Source organism: Lycorma delicatula, chromosome 7 (genome assembly GCF_047948215.1).
Source record: "Lycorma delicatula isolate Av1 chromosome 7, ASM4794821v1, whole genome shotgun sequence".
NCBI classification, from domain to species: Eukaryota; Metazoa; Arthropoda; class Insecta; order Hemiptera; family Fulgoridae; genus Lycorma; species Lycorma delicatula.
The window spans coordinates 140,248,734-140,268,458 of NC_134461.1; the positions used below are offsets into that span (position 1 = coordinate 140,248,734).

The 19,725-nt window shown below is 31.5% G+C and overlaps 1 long non-coding RNA gene across 2 annotated transcripts in view; it reads left to right on the forward strand.

The window, feature by feature from the left end:
* The first annotated feature begins 2,888 nt into the window (after positions 1 to 2,888).
* The window catches only part of LOC142328145 (uncharacterized), a 136,302-nt gene continuing 119,465 nt past the window's right edge, over positions 2,889 to 19,725 (forward strand). The window contains exons 1-2 of one of the 2 annotated variants that reach the window (XR_012757200.1): positions 2,889 to 3,039; positions 17,576 to 17,822. This is a non-coding gene — a long non-coding RNA (uncharacterized LOC142328145). Of the gene's footprint in view, positions 3,040 to 17,575; positions 17,846 to 19,725 lie in introns of both variants that reach the window. The other variant, XR_012757199.1, reaches the window with a different exon arrangement.

Sequence of the window (19,725 nt, forward strand, 5' to 3'; positions counted from 1 at the left end):
CTATGGTTTTTTGTTAATTACTCTCAGTTCGGGATGCTTATTAATCCTCGCCACAAATTTCCCCTTATTGAAGTTGTAAGCGAGTGATGGAAAACGTGCTGCGCCTAGCAGTTTGTATTTAAAATATTATGTTTAAGATGCATACTATTTTAAAGTTATTTTCATTTCATTTGTATCAGTTAGGTGGTACAGGGAAACATCAAAACGTTTAAATACGCGTGTACCATGATTAATTAATATAGTTTCCTGCCGTATTAATAGGTAATACTATCTAGCAATTGGTGCTAGGGAGCGGTATTAATCTTGTAATACGGTTTTTATATTGACTAATTTACTTTTTAATTTTATTTTTCTCAATAAAACAAGAAATTTAATTCTTGGATAAATAAAAAAATATTGTTTTTATCTATAGGTTAAGAAACAATTTTTTTTTTTTAATAGGTTAATTTTTAAAATGAAGGTTTAGATAACGTTCTTGGAAATGGAATGCTGCAAAACGTTTTTTTCCTTTTTAATTCATTAATAAATTATTTATTTCTAACATTCATTTGTTTCTTTATCAGTAAATACATAAATATCAATTTATGTATTTATTGAAAATGTAATATCATTTGTATTATTTACTATGAATATATTCAAAATTATTTATAAATATTTTTGTTTAATAACATCGCGTGCAAGTCACTTTACACGTGGTTAGATTAATCAACGTTTATAGATTAATCATAATAATTATTATAAATTTCACATAATCAGAACGTATTCAGAAGTTCTATTATATGAAGATGCGATAGTAATTTACTGTCCTGGACGCGGTCCGTTTGTTTAAAACACTGAAATTAGTCATTTTATGAAACGTTTCCGTACGCAATTATCCGAGGACTCCTTCGTTCAACCTTGTTTGATCGGTCGCGTTACCCTTAGCTAGCGATCGACCCTCGCTCCTATTTTTTGATCGTGTATCGCATACAAACCGGAATTTCAGAATACTACACCGGCACGTTCTGGGATTATTCAATTTACCAAAGCTTTAATTATAAATAATGTGTCGTTAAGCACGTCTTTGAAATATATTAGAAAAGATGAATAATATCTATTTGTTGATACTTAAAAGGGCTCGTTATCTTTCCGAGACGTGTGTGTTTGTTTCTTTGAAATTGCAGAAGGCCAAACCCCCAAAAAAAAAGTTTTTAATTTTAATGTTTTAAGTACAGTTTCACATTTTAGATTTGTCACAGGTACAAGTTAAGATGAAGGTAGTATCGCTTAAATTATTACAAGAGGGTCATCTAACCCGCCTTTAAAATAAGGCGATAGCATGTAGGATAAATCGTCATTGTCGATAAAATTATGATTTAGCAAGAACCCATCTGCTCATAAAAAACGTACACTGGTAATGGCAATAACGGCGTACGAATAAGTTAACTGTAGCAACTACATAGCAAGAATTACCATTAAACAAGTAACGTCCGTCTATCCTTGATGGCTTCTGCTGCTATTCACTTGTCGTTGTAATCTGTTTAACAAATGGAGTCTTGTTCACTCGCCGGCAAACCCGGTTGTAAATAAAAAGTTCAGCGAAAATTAATAACGCGTGCCTGACGGACACACGACTCGATCTCGTGCGCCCACGAGATTTTATTCGGAAGTGAACACGATCCGGAGCCCCACCATCCTGGTTTTTCGGGGCGGTTTCTTACCGGGCTAACAGAACCGTTCGTCGATGTAAAACCAACCGCAGGAACCTAGAATCTCTCGAAAAGTGTCGCACTTGTCGACGCAAGGCAGAAGCCTTCCGAAGACGAAGCTTATGTTTAGACAAGAGATGAACCGGGTAGAACCGTGTTGGAAAACTTTCTACAGCTTTTTTACGGATAAGGATCACAGTCAAGGTCAAATCTAAATCGTTCGACACAGCAAAGTTTTCGATGTCTCCACGCCCTTGTCGGCCGGCCGATTGTACGCGATCTAGCCGTCTTCTGTCTGAATTTGGCCCTCTGTTTGAGAACAGGAATCCGGGAAGACCCGAAGTTTTTCCGCTCGATAAGCACTCTTAACTTATTACGGTTTACCCGGCTAAGAACTGTCGGCCGATAAGTAATAGTACAAACGTTTCGCTTTATTAATGTCAATACTTTGTTATATCAAGATAGTTTTAGGAATATTTCGTTATTAATAGATTTTTTACGGTTCACTTTTTCCGCTGACTAACGATACCCTAAATAATGTTACTGCAATTTATATGAACTATATTTCCATTTTACCGATAAAAATCTTCACTAACGATAGTAGTTTATTGAAAATTACGACTTCTTTATTGCCGTGCAGGTTTATCTTTGCCTACCTTTGCACAAAGGTTATAATGTATTCTATAGAGTTTATCGATAAAAAATGGATTTTTCCCCCAAATATTTCAGATGCTTTTATTTGGTTTGATAAATCGATGGTCCTAGAATATTGTGATACATTTGATTTCCATTTTTCTTTTTGAATCTGTAATATTAACGTTTTATTGTTTTTATTTCGGTTCAAATAAGATATTAATTTTAATTTCTTGTGGAAAAAATAGTTAGTTTTAAAGTTTATATTATATTATACGCTTTATTATTATCCGTTGTTTTTTTTTTTTTTTTTTTTTAATTTTAAGATTAAACATATTCTACATTATTGCAAAACATAAAAGTGAATTTGCTTTTAAGTTAACATAATTTTTACGCATATAAATGCTTGAAATTAGTTGATTAAATGTATACGGAAGGATCTATGAATATGCTAGCTTTTTTCCTTTTTTGTGTTCGGCAACGGTAACGTATGTATCCTTTAGGAGGGGAGCATGGTTTCGTGGGTGTCGACTAACAACGTATTTCGGTCCCCTCACTGCACGAAGCGCTGCAGTGCTGTTGAAGAAGTAACAGATCAAGCAGTGTTGGTCTATTGCCGGTGCATTGTGTTAACGTGTTTGTGTCCAAGTTAATAATATACGTGTTTTTATTTTACGTGTTTTGTATTGTATAATAGTAGTACTACCACCGATACCCAGTATGTAATATAACATGTACAATGTAACCGCAGTCCTGTCTTATTGTAGTACATAGTACAAACCGTATTGAACCGCACCGATTGTCGTATGCATAACATATATTCCATCTATTTTTTTTTTTTTTAGACTACCCTTTTATCTATAAGGCCATCGCTTTCATATGTTTTTCTTTCATTTACAGTTGTGTTGTAATGATGTGTTATTATTAGTATCGAAATTAAAAAAAAAAAAACTTTACTTCATATTTAAATGTAAACGTGTTTTAGAGTAAAATCTTATCGCTAGTTTTTAGTGTATATATGAATGTATTTTAAAATTTGTAATTACAATCTATAAATATTTTTTTACCGACTCATTAGTCATGTCATATTCAGTTTTAGATAGCATTTTTATTTTGTATATGGAGTTACATATTCTTGTCACACGAGTGTTGGCACGTGTTTTTAAATTTTATTATTTTCATGCACATGCACTTCCCTAAGTAATTAGTGCAACAAAAAATGTTGTTATTATCAAGCTGTGTGCGAGTAGTTGAATTTTTTATTCGTTTTTCTATTGTTTTTTTTTCGTTAGCGATGAATTTATATTTCGGTCTCTAAATTTTTGAAAGTTTCTGTCTTTTAGTTAAACGTTTAATTTCATTGAGTTTACTTTTTAAAGGGTTAATAAAAATTGTTAAACAAAATTTTTAAATAATTTTTTAGAATTTTTTACGAAAAAAATTCTTTCAACAACCAAATTAAAGGTAGCTCAAAAATAAAATATAATTGGTTGTTAGCGGATTTTAATTTTTCACCCCGTTTAATAGTCGAGATGATTAAAAGAAGCGAAACAATATTATTTTTTAAGTTAAATTTTTTATTATAAAATTTATATTCTACAAATTTATAGAAGCCTAAAATTAGTCTATTAATTTTTTTCATATGTTTTTGCAGTATTTACGTGTATGTAATTCAGTTAAAATGTTAAATCTTTTTCTCGGTTAATTCTAAAATCACAAGCTTGTGTATCTTTCCGGTTTAAAAAAACTCTTATTTTACAGTTTTAATTTTTACATATATTACGTGCATTTATTTTGTTTTTGTATGGAAAACAAAATTTTCATATATAAGTGAATTTGTTAAGTCGACTAGTTGTTAATATATAATTAATTTTTCATATTTAAAATAACGATTAAATGTTATTCTTTTGAAAGAAAATTCATTCGGTTCAGTTCATCGATCTGAATTAGCTTTCTTCTTCTTTTCGATTTTGACCTTTGAAAAGACCACGTTCCAATCTTCACCTTTACGGTTTTCTCTTTGCCCAATATTCTCTCATTTTTTGAACTTGCTGTTCTCTTCTTTCTTTCGAACGTTCTTGATTACCGTTATTTATTTCCTTTCTGTTTCTTGAAAATCCTGTATCGAACTTTTCTGTCGGTTATTTTATTTTTGAAATGTTTTGGGTTTTTTAATTTGATTTTAACGTCTCATCCGATTAATTTCAATTTTCCCTTTTATAAAAATCATTAAATATTTGTTTTCTTAGACGATTAGTGGCTGTTCTAAAAAAATTTCCAAAGAAAAATAATCTTCGGTTTTTTTCATTGTTGTTATTAAATTTCCTGTGTGTCGGTTAATATGTTTCAATCTGCAATCAGGCCTAGAATTTACCGAATTATTTTTCATTTTCTAAATTCATTTTAAGTTTCGACATTCGCAGGCGTAAAGACATCGAAGTTTTATTACCGTATTGTAGTTTGCTGATTTCAGAGTCGAGAGTTGTGTAGTAAAGGTTACTTTTATGCGGATTTAAATACTAGATCGCGGATACCGGTGTTCTTTGGTGGTCGGGTTTCAATTAATCACACTTCTCAGGGGTGGTCGACCTGAGACTGTACAAGATTTCACTACATTTCATACATATCTTCCTCTGAAATAATATCTTAGGGTAGCTCCGGAGATTAAACAGAAAAAAGTGCCTGATTTTTTAATTTTTGGAAAGGCATTTTTTATTTTAAATATTTTCTGTAATTCCGTACACACTTTTGACTTTGAAAATTCTGTTTTTAATCGCAGATTTGTGAAGACCGTTCTTCTGGATTATTTCTCTCAAATATTTGAATGCGTAAATAAACTGAAGAAAATTTATTAAACTTTTCATGCAGATTTCTATCGGTTCAGGTTTTTTCTCTAATAAATATAGTCTTTACTGTTTATTTTTGTTAATGTAATCGGTCTATATTTTTAAAGTTTATGAGATATTGTGTTTGTATAATATTTAAAATTCTAAGTTATTAACGAAAATTAACGTTTTTATTTTTGTCTTAAGTAACCTGCGTTAAAAAAAAATATATGTATATATATATATATATATATATATATATATATATGTTCCATACCATTAATTATTAATGATCTGTGACGTCTAGACATTGCCTATTAATAAATTACACATGCTCAGAGCATGCGCATTTTTTTCTATTTATTTATATCCTTTTTTTATTTATTATAGTATTCTTTATGATTGTAAACAATGGGATTAAGAATGTATGTTAAACTTATACGGTTATCGATTTGTAAAAAAGAATTCTTTGCTACAATGAAATACTTTGTTCTTTGTTGTTGATTTTATTTATTTTATGTGCTTATTCAATCGGTATGTATTTTACTTGAGTTCAATGTTTAAATTAGATATTATTATTATTTTTATGGCTTATTAACGTCTGAGATCCGAATTGTTATTTCTGTAAAAGTAATAAAAAGTAATAAAATTTTTCAAACGGATTACGATCGACTAAAACTTCATTAATACCACTTCAAATAATTCGAAAATGTAGGTATGTTTCTTTGAATTTGTTTCGCCGTTACTCAGGAATGACTGTCTAGTCCAGAAAAAAAATTTTGAGTAACTTATGTCAAATGAAAATGTAATCGTATTTTTCTGAGATGTTGATCGAAAAAAAATTTCCCGTGCGGAATTTTTTTAGTGTAAAAAAAGTAAAATAATTTGTCTTAAATCATCAGTGCTACTCTATATTAAGCGTGGAAAGGAACTGCAATTAAAGTTTCATTCTCTCAACAGTAATCGCGTATGATAATAGCAGTCCTACGTGGGACTTGTAGGGCCGAATATGACCTTCCTTTCGTCGGTAGGTTGATATATCTCGGTATATTCGGTTCGTTGGAAAGATAACGGAAAAATTTTTCTTTTAAGCCCGGAGTAGAATGTTTGTTTTCATGACGGTGATTATGTTGCTTTCAGGAACGACTTACGGTTCAAGTCGGCTCACCTACAGATATTACTATATGTTACGAGGCATATTCATAAAGTAAGGGCCGTCGGCTTATATTTAAATATCAGCGGGTCTGAACACAGTTTCACGCATGCAGGGCTTTTTATTGGCTATTTACAAAGCCATTGCGATTGTTCTTTTGATTTTGTAGTCGTTTGCCGGCCGGAGAATGTAGATCCCAATGTTCCGCCGGTTGTGAAGTGCGCGCTGTGATTCGATTTTTGTGTGCAAAAGGATCTTCAACTGCTGAAATTCACGGGAAGTTGTGCCTAGTGTGTGGACCTATAGTAATGAATAAAGGACAGGTTAGACGATGGTGTCGTGACTTAAAAATGGCCAAACAAACGTGCATGACGAAGAGCTGAGCGGCACGCCCAGTATTAAGACCGACGAAATCGTTGAACAAGTGAACCGAAAACTGTGACGCGATCGGCGATTCACGATTAGTGCTACGGCTGATCTACACGATTGTCATAGAAAAACTCGGATGTCACAAGTCGTGTGCAAGGTGGATACCAAAAATGCCCGACATAAAAGAGCATAGAATGTGCAGTGGACGAGCATTTTTGGACAGCTATCGACTAGATGGAGATGATTTGTTTTCCTACATTACTACAGTCGAAGAGACGTGGATATCCTACATTAGTACAGAATCGAAACAACATTTGATGCGATGGCGCCATTCAAGTTCCCCAAAACCGAAAAAGTTCAAGCGATCTCCGTACTCTTGTCGAAAAATTTTAGCTACTGTTTGTTGGGACGTAAAGGGCGTCATTTTGGTTGATTTCATGGATCGTGGATCAACAATTACAGCCGACTGTACTGCGAAACGCTCCCCAAACTGAGACGTGCGATCCAAAATCGACAATGCGGGAAACTGTGGTCTGGCGTAATCCTTCACAGCAACGCGCGTCCTCACACCTCTGCCTTAACCAAGAAGATTCAAGATTTTCGTCGGGAACATTTTGATCACCCTCTATGCAGTCCAGAACTTGCATCTAGCGACTACTTCCTCTTCTTGCATTTGAAAAAGTGGCTCGGTGGAAAACGGTTTGAAAAGGACAAGAAACTTAAGAATGCCGTTGTCAACCGGTTCAGTTCCCAGGCGACGAACTTCTTTGCAGAAGGGTTAAAGAAACTGGTGTAGCGTTAGGAAAATCTGTTAGAAGTGAATGGCGATTATGTGGAAAAGTGAAGTAGATATGTGTAAACTAAAACCGTAAGAAAAAACCTTCTCTTAAGATTTAGTTTTTTTCATTACCAAACGACCCTTTCTTTATGAATATACCTGGTATTTTATTTAACAAACAACGACGGAACTGTTTATGGAAAATTAATTGTTTTTATTATTTAATGCGGTTATTTGTTAATTTTGATTTGCAGATATGTTTTTTAAGTTTTCAGAAAAATAAATTCCATTACAGTGTATATATGTTGAATGTGAATTGCAGATTGAAGTTCTTGCTGCTGATTTTTTAAATGTTTATTTAAAATTAAGGCATCTTTTTTGGTCTATTTTCTATATTCATTACATTTTTGTATATATATAGATAAATTTTTATCTGTATATTCACAGATAAAAAAATTATTTCTTTCTTATATATATATATATATATATATATATATATATATATATGTAGATGTATAATTTTTTTTAAATTTTAACCCCATCTTTTATCGAGGTGAGTAGGATTTCTTTTTCTGACCCCAATCTGTTAAGTGGGGAAATTTTTAGTGTGTTGAAAATGCCTTGGCTGACCGGGACGGGATTCGAGCCCGGATCCTTATCGAAAGTAACTGAGACGTAACCGCTCCGCCACGGAGATCGACTATGTATACGTATACCGTTCTGTAGTATTCAAATATAACCATCGTGCACTGTATTTATTTTTGCTTCTTAATTTTTTGTCCGTTATTAATGTTTTCTTAAATATTAATGCAGTCTTTACAATGTTAAAATTTTTTTTGCATTTATTAGTTTATTCTTGTTTAGGTTCTAAAAAAAAAAAAAAATTTCAGCCTTTATTTTTCAATCGGTTTACATCGGTGTGGTCGTCATTACGTATACAACTTCATTGAACAAAGATAAAGAAAATTATACACTTTTTTTTGTGGAAAATATTTAAAATAAAATCCTTGCACCGGCATTATCCACGCTGGAATCGTTATTCTATCTCGGTGGCGGAGTAGTAACGTCATCGCCTGCCTTTCATCTCCGGTTAGGCCATAACGATTATTATTGGGAATCTGATTTAGCTGTATGAATAAATAAATATATTAACCTTCTAAAGATGTCTCTTTCTTACTGTCCTTTTATTAAGGTTTCTTTTTTAAACTTTTTACAGGTAAAATAGGAAAGAAGTAAAATTAGTTTTATTTCTTACGTATTAGTTAATTTGTAAATAGTTCATTTTATTCCGTAACGTAAAATAAAAAAATTACTTTAGTTAATTTAAGCTTTGACAGCACTTTTCTTCAATATTTATCACTTAATTAGTTCTTGAATTGTCACTATTTTATTTACACATTCCAAATCGATGTATAAATATTTATAATACAGCACGCGCTGTATGTAAGTATTATTTATATAAATTTGCAATAAAATTATTTTTGTTTATCTATTTCATATCTTTTTATAAATACGTACGAGATTGGTTGGGGTTTTAGATTTTTTAAGTACCGTTTTAATAAGTGACAGACGTCATCTACTTCGCAGATTGATTGATTTTAATTGGCCGTAAGTGCTTTTCTATATTTCTATCACACTCTGGCGTTTGATGGCCGAAACCGGTTTTTTCTTCTAGAAGAAAAAAGTATTACAAAGTAAATTTGCAACTTGAAAATATACAACCGTAAAGTTTATTGTACCATTTTAAAAGAAATTTCAAAATAACTTTTTTCATAAAAAGTAAAAAATCTGTATTGAAATCGGTTTTTTTCTGTATTGAAAACCATTAATAGAAATTAAAATAAATATTTTTAGTTTTCTCCGAGTAAAATTTTATTTTATTTTGAAATATTTTTTTTAAAAACTAGTGATTTTTTTAAAAGTGTATTGAACTACCTGTCTGCCCACCTACCTATGCTTGTTGCGTTACTTAGTACGAAAGAAGCGTTACTTAATGAGTTACGCTTCTTTCACTTCATTTTCGCTCGGTTGCGCTCCAAAAAATATTCATACCGATAGCTGCTTTTTACTGTTTGTTATCAGACATGTACATTTTGTTGAAGAATTTTTTAAGTATAATATTATTTGTTCGTTAACGAGTTTATATTTTACGTGTAAATTGCATTTATTAGTACATTTTATAGATATATCCTGTTTGTTTTATTACGTGTTCGTTAACCGACATGCCGTTTCTTTTATCGCTTTCCTATACGCGTCTATTATTAAGATTATTTTATAATCACGAATGTCGTTGTGCAACATTTTTAGTAATGAAATTAGAACTTATTATTTTCTTTATTTGTTTTAATTAATATAAGTAAATAAATGGCGGTATAAAATACGGTAACCGGGTTACTCGATCTTATATATATATATCTGTTAAATTAACATCGTGCAGTGAAACAATCCAAACATCCAAACCTGTTTTTCCTAAATCCAAAAAAGGTGGGATGTAATGAATGAGCCCTAAAGAAAGAAAATGAAGTTTTATTTTGTGTCTGTAACTTTAGAAGAGAGCTGTTCTCTTAAAAATGTTTATTTCATAAAAATTAGAGAGTCGAAGGACAATACAGTTTAGAAAAATAAGAATTAATCGTTGCTAGGCTAATTGATGGTCGAACAATATTATTTGTGATTTACCTGTAGATAGATTTCAGGAATAGAAATAGTCGATTGTAACCGTGGCTATCAATCTTGCTAAAAGATTTCTCCAGGATGATGAGGGATTTTGCGGAATTTACCCGCCTTTTACTTGCAGTTGAAAGTTTAACTCGCTCCTAACGATAACCGTTAAATTTGTTATTCTTTTAACGATAACAATTTACTTATAAAAAAATAAAAAAATGTAATAATTGTTAAAGTAGTCAAATTTTAAGAAAGTTATAAAACAAACAAATTTAAACCTTTGAAAAGGTAAATAGAAAAACAAATTACCGATAAAAATCTTTTTAAAAGATTGAAGGTGTGTCACCTACTAATCAGAGGATAACGGTTGAAAGTTGGTTCCGCCACTATAACTTGAAAATGTTCCAAGTTGTTTGGTTAAAGAACAAAGTTAAAAAGATTGTCGATAGTGTATTATGTTGTGTTAATGGTAGTTTCAATGATAAAATTTCTTGATGCGCTAATAAAAAATACGAATAAGATTTTCGTGAAGCCCAACCTCGTTCAAAATTTATTATCCCCTGAGAGGGTTTATATTTTTATTCTCCGTTAAAAAAAAAATAAAAAATAAAAAACACGCTTTTTATATACGCTTGTGTCGAGTGAATTACGTAATTTTGCATGTATTCATTTATCTGATGTTAACACGATTTTGTTTTTAAAATAATTTATTTTTTAGTAATTACATTTATACGTTATACGCATTTAATAATTTTTTAACGTCTGTTAGGTATATTTCATAGGAAAGCTACATATTGTAATGGGTACGACGATTCGACTTCGCGTTTCACATCTCCCAGTCTGCAAAACCACCGTCTGTTCAAAAGTTTATATACACATTATATATATATATTTATATATATTTCACTTTCTTGCGGACACGTTAACTGCCGTCATTTTCGTTTTGCGTCAATCACTTTCAAATTGACACGTAAAATATATCGACCCAAAATTTCGGATGAGTTCTTTAATAGGGAAACGGGGTGGAAATGGGGGTACTTTTTCGAAAAACAAAATATCGCTTAACTTTCTTATTAAGTAAAATATCGAGCTCGTTTAAAGTTCCTACTATTTTTTGGATAAGGGCCTAAAATTTATCTTAGTGAAGGTTTTTGATATCGCCAACCATTGGCCCAGGGGATGGAAAAAATGGTGTTTCGAAGACAAAATAAATCATACCGCCCTTAATAGGCACAGTATGGAATAGGTTTAAATCGGTCGTTAGTCCCCTAAACATTACTTAAAAGTTTTCTCTGTACAATTTTTTATACGGTCAACCTTTACGGCAACTGATGACCAAAATAATGCTGGAATTGTAAGAAGATGGGGCTTGTATGCTGAACATGTGAAACCTTTTTCACATGCAACCGTGGTCGTATCGAGTAAATTTGAAACTTTTTTATTTCTTACTTAGCACCGGTTAAATCTATCTCCGCCTTCCGGCGCGCCGAAAGGGATTTTTGATCCGTTATATTTGCGTAATATTGTATAAATCATTAACATTAAAGAAACTTTATTTATCGTTAATTAATATCGTTATAATTTTTAATCCAAATTGCCGTGTTCCGGAATAAATCTTCTCTTATCCGTTAATGCTCTTTGTAATTTCAGAATTAACCGGTTGTTCTTATTCTGCTTTATTAAACCGTATACTAGTAATTCACATATCGATTACAGATTTTTTATCTTTTATTGTTGTATTCAGCGGTTGTGTATTTAATTTAGGTCTAGTATAACTTGTTTGCGTTAAAAAAACAGGGTTAATGCAGTTTTATTAACAGATTGTTATTCGTAAACAAATGAACATGTACTGACGAGAAAATAAAAAAAATATTGTAAAATCAAGCTAACGTTCGTAAACTGTTAAAAGAATCTTCGCGTAAAACGTAAAAATGAAGATAGCCGTTTGACGGTTGCGCACATCATCAATAGACGCTGAGGAAGTATGTATAAGAAAATTAGTAAACAAATGGAAAAATAAAGAAATGAATATTTAAGAAACAGTATGAAAAAATCTGATTTGGACACCACATGGCTTCCTTGTAAGCCTATTAAATTATTTATACGCATTTTATTAAAATTAAAAGTACATAAAATTTTATTTCATTAATAATTTATGATATTTTTATTTTATTTATTTATTTATTTTTTTTTTAATTTTTATTATTGAATTATTATTTGTCGTATTTTTTTACAATTAGAAATTAATAATTGTTAATAAATCAATATATTTAAATTTTAAAAAAAAGTGTTAAATATTAAAGGAGATGAAGTCTCATTTGAACCGATCCAAATATTTCATAATTAAAATTTCATTTAGCTATAACTATGGAACTAATAAAAATAAGTATCGGTTATGATATATCGTTGAAAAGCTGTCGATGAGGGCTTATTACTGAAGTTAAGAAAAAGTCAAAAATCCAAATTTTTTGGTTTTTGGAATTTTTTCGGATATTTTTGCTTCAGTCGATTGTAATCAAAAGTGAAGGTGCACAACTAGGTGTTACAACAGTCCTAAATCCAAAATTTCAACATCCTACGGCTAATCGTTTTTGAGTTACCGCGAGATACATACGTACTACGTCACGCCGAAACTAGTCAAAATGGATATTTCCGTTGAAATATGTAAACCGAAATTTTTCGCGGTCGCAATACTTCCTTTACTTCGTACGAGAAAGTAACGAGTAATTGTAATCGTGTTTCTAGAATATTATAATTTCTATTTAGATAGAACGCCGTTAAAAATAGTTGCTTTGTTGTAGTATTCCCTAAGTACTGTCCTAATTTATTATTATTTTTTTCATTATTTAATAAATAAATACCGATGATTATTTTTAAACAGTCGAAACGGCTGTCTAGTTTTATTTAACTACGGAGGTAATTTTAATGAAATATTTGTAGCGTAAATTTTCATTTCTACTTTATATATTTAAGTAACTTATGTATCCCAGCCAATTCATTTTTGTTAAGTGGTTATCGTGTCGTACGTAATGTGGGCTTCTGACAGCCGATTACTATCCCGTTTTGTCGTTATCGTTCACCTCTTTGTAGACAGACGTCTAAGGTTACTGTAGTAATCTGAAATCGGACCACCTATTTTTGATAGTACTATTAACATCATATACTAGTTATTAGCAAAAGTAAATTCTTCATTTTTTGGGGTTATTCGGCCCAAGAAATCTTAAATATTGCACATATGTTTTTATGATATGAATTTACTTATTGGAAATTTTATAACCGTTTTCAGTACGCGTTCAATTACGAGTGGTAATGTGTTACCGTAAAAGTTTACTTTCTTACTGAAGTCGGGTGAAGGTTATCTTGGTTGTTGAAGTTTTTAAGTAGTATTTAATAATTATTAAGCACGTTATTCAGGCATACATTTACGTGTTTTATTTATTTATTAGATATTTCTATTTAATTTATTTACGTTAACGCTATTATAATTATATAATTATAGTTTTAATCATTATAACGTGGAATTTATACTTCTATTGAAATTATATATACTTTCATTTCTTTAGTTTTATAGTACGTGAAGTCAGTTTAAGAATGAAAATTGTTCATCTTGTTATGCGGAAAGATATTACTATAAAATATTTCAATTCGTTTTATGTAGGCTGCATCTGTAAAGTACGTGCTTTCAGTCGCGCATTATTAATAAGAAATTACTTATGTGTAATCAATACTTGATTTCACATGTTCGTTCTCGTGTTATTTATATTGTATGTTAACGATGTTATAATTGCTATATATTTTGCATACACGAATGTTTGAAAGGGCTGTTGTTATTATTGCATCTTATTTTATAAATTTCATACGTTATTATATGTAGAAATGAATACGTCAGTGTTATTAAATATCGCAATAATGCGCCTTAATATTTTAATTATATATATTGTTTTATGGTTACGCTTACTGTTTGGGTTAAATTGTCATTCCTCGCGACCCTGTTTACAGGGACAAAGCTAGAGTTTTACTGATTTTATAAATCAGTATGCACATTGTACAGATTACAGAATCAATGATACGTAATAAATTATTAAATTTTGATTGGGTTTTACTGGATTCCAACGTATGAATTACGTTGAAAATACAGAACTGTACAATTATTTATCTCTACAGATTGTTTTTCCTTTATTGCCGATTACAGGAAAAAGAAATCTCGATGCGATTTATGTGTGCGTTTTGCTTTCTTTAATCTATGTTCCAAGCCTTAACGTTAATAAATCTGTAAACATCTTCTAAATAAATCTTGTAAAATCCTTGAAACGAAAACTACATACCCCAGATAATGATTACAAGATTTTATTTTAGTGTTATTATCATTATTGTTTGGTGTTGAATTATTCAATTTACGTTTCGTTAACCTTTATTATAAAAAAGTAGAAATTAAATATTATTCGAGGGGCGATCAGAAAGTAAGTTACTCCCCTGTATGAAAGAAAACACATATTTATAAGAAAGATTTTTTTTATTTAACAAAAAAACCGCATACTTTTATCTATTTTTCGACATAATCACCAAGTTTTTCTAAACGCTTTTCATATCTTGGGACAAGTTTTTCAATTCCACTCTCATAAAACTTGGTCCAATTTCCTTCAATTGTTTGAAGACCGCTTCCTTCACATCATCATCATTAGCGAAACGCTCCCCAAACAGATGGTAGTCGCAGGGTGCTAGGTCAAGGCTGTAAGGCGGATAAGACCGCATTACCCGCTTGAATTTTTCCAGTAACTCCTGTATCACATGAGCTGATTGAGGAGTAGCGTTGACGTGAAGAAAAACGACCTCGTCGCTCAATCTTCCGAGTCTTCGATCTTTAATGGCCTAACGCAATTTTTTTAAAGTCTCACAGTAAAATTCGGCATTTATTGTGTTGTTCCTCGGGGCATAAATTTACTGTAAAAAAAACTTTCTCAGAATCGAAAAAGACTGTCAGCATAACCTTTCGAACATGTGGGAATGTTTTCACTTTTTTCGGCTGCGGCGAATTTTTGTGTCCCCATTCATGTGATGCTCGTTTAATATCAGGAGTATAATGAAGCACCCAGCTCTCATCCCCTGCGACGATTCGTTTCGAAAACTGTGAACCAGTCCTGGAATGACGTTGAATAAAAGAAAGAGCACATGCAAAACGTTGATGTTTGTGGTTGTCGGTCAGCAGAAATGGCACCCATCGTGCACACATCTTACGGTAACGAAGCTGATAGTGAATAATCGCTAACACACATAATTGATGTTAAGTTCACATGCAATCTCTCTAATTTTAATGCGCCGGTTACTCAAGATCATTTCATTCACGCGTTCCGCGTTACCCGTCGTGTTTGCAGTTGAAGGACGCCCATTACGCAGTTCGTCACATTTGTTCTTCCTTTTTTGAACATTTGGCACTATTTTGTGATCATAGGGCGTGACATTGCATTCTCACCGTATTCCTCAACAATTTAGCGATGAATTTCACAATTGTAATTTTTTCTCCACAAAAATCGCTCCGCTGAATGCAGTTCAATGTTGGACAAAACTTATAGAGGACAGGCCATATTGACGACAGTACACACGTACCGAATGTCGTGCAGAATTGCTGCTGGGGGACACAACACAACCGATGCTGCCACCACAAGACATTAGTATATCCCTTTTAGTTCAAGAACACGGCAAGGGTGTAAATTATTTTTTGATCCACCTCTCGAATCTTTAATATTTAATTTTTATTTTCTCGTACGAAGTTAAGGAAGTATTGTAATCGCGAAAATTTAGGTTTTCAGATTTCAACGGAAATATCCATTTTGACTAGTTTTGGCGTGACGTCTGTACGTACATACGCATGTATCTCGCATAACTCAAGAACGATTAGCCGTAGAATGTTAAAATTTTGGATTTAGGACTGTTATAACATCTAGTTGTACACTTCCCCTTTTGATTGCAATCGACTTGACCAAAAATGTCCAAAAAAATCCAAAACATTTGGATTTTTGATTTTTTCTTAACTAACCATAAGCCCTCATTGAGAGTTGTTCAACGATATATCTAAAGTGGTACATATTTTTATTAGTTCCAGAGTTATAGCCAAATGAAATTATAATTAATGAAATATTTGAATCTTAGAAGAAGAAGGCACTCGGTTCGAATCAGACTTTATCGTCTCCTTTTTTTTTTAGCTTTTTTTTAATTTAAATATGTTGATTTAATAATAATTTTTAACGTCTCACTATAAAAAAAGGTTTTACGATAAGTAATAATTCAATAAAAACAATTATGTTTTACGTTAATTATGTTTGAAATAAAGTTTTATGTACTTTTAATTTTAAAAAATGTGTATATCTAATTTAATAGGCGTAAAAGAAAGTCGTGTTTTCACATCAGATTTTTATTATTGTTTAAAAATAATTGCTCCTGTTAGTTAATAACATAGCTGCAGTCCAACCACTTTAATGACTTATAAAATTCGTAATTGAAATTATTTCTCTATTAAAACATGACAGTTCAAAATAAAACACGAGATAAATCGTAATTTTTTACACTGGCGATAGTTTTAATTTGAAAATCGAATTTTTAGAAATGTTTCTGTATTTCGAGACCCTTGTTATATCGGTCTTAATAAAATTCAGCTGTTTGGAAATAACTGTGGAATTATAAACGTATTCGATCGTGTTGTTTTTTCTTCGGGAAGTTGACACCGACTGGAAGACGACATCAAGGAAAAACGGAATGAAGTTATAGAACATTTCAACAGCAATGTCGTTTTTGACTCCGCCGATCAGATTGACGGTAAATTTCCTCCTGATTTCGGATCGATAACCTAAAATATAATCGGTTCAGTCGTTCAAGGTACCGATAAAAATTAGAAAATGAATGATTAATGATGAAATAAAAATTAGTCCTGGCAAAAGAAGCCAAATCTATGTCGATCAAGCGCTTTGAACGTTCTTTGTGAACGTTCAATCTAGTGAAGACAGTGTTTTTGCTGCTCCTATGAGAATCGAAGACGAAATCGATCTCGAGATATTTCAAAATAAATATAAAAAAATATATAATTAATCGTTAATTTATTGATCGATATTAATTATTTTAGTTAACGTATTTTTTAATTTGATATATCAAAACTTATTTTACAGTTGGGAAGCGATTTTTTTCCCTCCATATTTGAATTAGCAGGTTTTACTGTACTTTTTAGACTAACGTGATATCGATTTGTTACAATTTTTAGCCGGTTTGAACCGGAATTCAGCCTCCTAAGCTGAGTTATATTAGTTTTAAAACCGTCATTGATTAGTAAATGTACTACGATGGACAGACTGAATGTTACACCCACCTGTAGATAACATTCCTATGTTAATAAATTTATATTTAAAATTGATTAGAAAATTTTTTACCTTGTAGTTAATTAATAAATAAAACTTTTACTTTTTTGTTTTCAATTTAGAAAGAAAATATACTGTTTTATGTTGTCATCGCGAGTGAAATGAGCCGATAAGCGTTTGTAAATTATCTGAAATTTTTTTACCGTAGCGTATTTTTTAAAGTTTACTTACCTAATTAACATATATAAATTATTATTGTAACTCTTGTGTCACGGTGTTGTGATATTTGTGTTTTTTAATATCATATCTGTGTATATTAGTGAACAATCATGGGTGTGGCTAGTAAATTAGAGGAAGACACCTGTATAGGTCAGTAAATTAAAAATAAAACAGTAAGTTGTAATTTATTTAATTCATTATAAGTGTACTTTCTAAAGAGTTTTTATATGTATGAAAATATCTTTTTTTTACAGCGATAGATTTTTTTATTATTATTATTATTATTAAAATAGATCTATGAACGCTTTATCAGTTGAAAATAATTTACATAGTTATTCATTGTTTATTATATCGCAAAAGTGCTTAGTTGTGGTATTTACAGCTTTTCATATTTGTAATCTTTGTATATTCAATACGCGCGTATGTCGTATGAGGTCCTTTTATAACGTTTAGTTCAGAACATGTATATTTAATTGGCACACAGAAATCTTATATCTGTTAATAATTTAATCCTTAAATGTTTAAAAAACAAACATTTTCGTTTTGTTTAGATTTGTTGGTTTACACTTAACTTTTCTAGTGGCTGTGACGCATTTAAATCACATGGTTGCCAGTGGCCCCGTTAAAATTACTGTTTCTGAGAGCACTGATGGTTCATTATACGGTCTGTAGATGCGATTAGTAGCTCGTTAGACTGACCGTCACGTGCATTTCGGCGGGTTTGGGATCCAGCGTATAATCGGCTCGCCGAAGAAGCCGATGGGAAACTACTTCAGACCTATATAAACGAGCCAGGAACGGGATGCTTAATATTCTTGAGAATGTCTGTGATGTTCGATGAGAATGAGTTGTGCAGATCTCCTACAATTTTTATGGTTTTGCCGCTTAATACATATATTAAGAGCGATAAACCTCGTCGTTCGCTAAATCTAGATTAAAGAAACGGTTGTAATAACACGCAAGCATAGTAGTGCGATTAGTTATAAAATGTGATACGGATAAAACACGATCTGAATCTGCCAGAACGTTTTACATTTCGTTAGATTACTTGTAGACGTCATATAATTCTTGGATTTCGTAAGGTTTTCCTTTAAAAGACAAACCTTGTCTGTGGTGGTTTGTTTTTATAATTTGGTGATAAAATAATTTTAATTTGCATTTATTTAAACTTATTAGTGCAAAAGCATTTATCCGGATGAAGATGACCTCGAGGATTAAGATCTCTCTTGTAATTTTGGGCAAAATCGACATATATTACCCGAAGATGTTTTAAAACATCTTTATGGCTCACTTTGATTTCTCGCTTTTTATTTTTTTGAAAAACGATAAAAACAAATTTCTTTACCACGATTATTATGGTGGATTCACTCGGTTACCTAAACTCGATTTCTGTAAAAATAAAGACCACACACTAACTGAAATTTTGTAAAATGTGGATTTTTTTCAGTGTCTGCGTATGAAAGAATAAATGAACCATTTTAATGAAATTTTCGAAGTAATTTATTTATCTTTACCTAAATTGAAATTTTTATTGCGGTCTTTAGTCGGTGTTTCCAATGGATGCTGCCCCCGATTCATGAAATAAAATTTACATCGGTTAAAATTGTTAAAATGTCCAGTCTGTAACAATTTTTTTTTTCTAATCGGTGTTGTTTGAGATAACCATTCGGCAAGATACAATTTAAAAATCTTATTTTCAAGTCGTGGAAAGCCTGAAATAATTCAAAATTGAGCTTTATTGGGTAAAGTTCCCTGAATTTTGACTGGAATTTTCCTCTCGCAGCATAATAAAAGAAAAATATTTTCGAATCGCTTTTGATCTTATGTAATTTCTTCGGTAGCAGAATTTAGTAAATATATAAAGTGGGGATAATGTAAAGACAATCGTGCCCTGTTGGTTGGGTTTCAATTAACCACACGTTTCAGGAACGGTCGACCTCAGACTGTACACGACTACACTCATTTACATTTCATCCTTTGAAGCAATACACGGTGGTTTCCGAGGCTAAATAGAAAAGTAAAAGCCCTGCCCGCGCCAAGACGAGGTTAGATA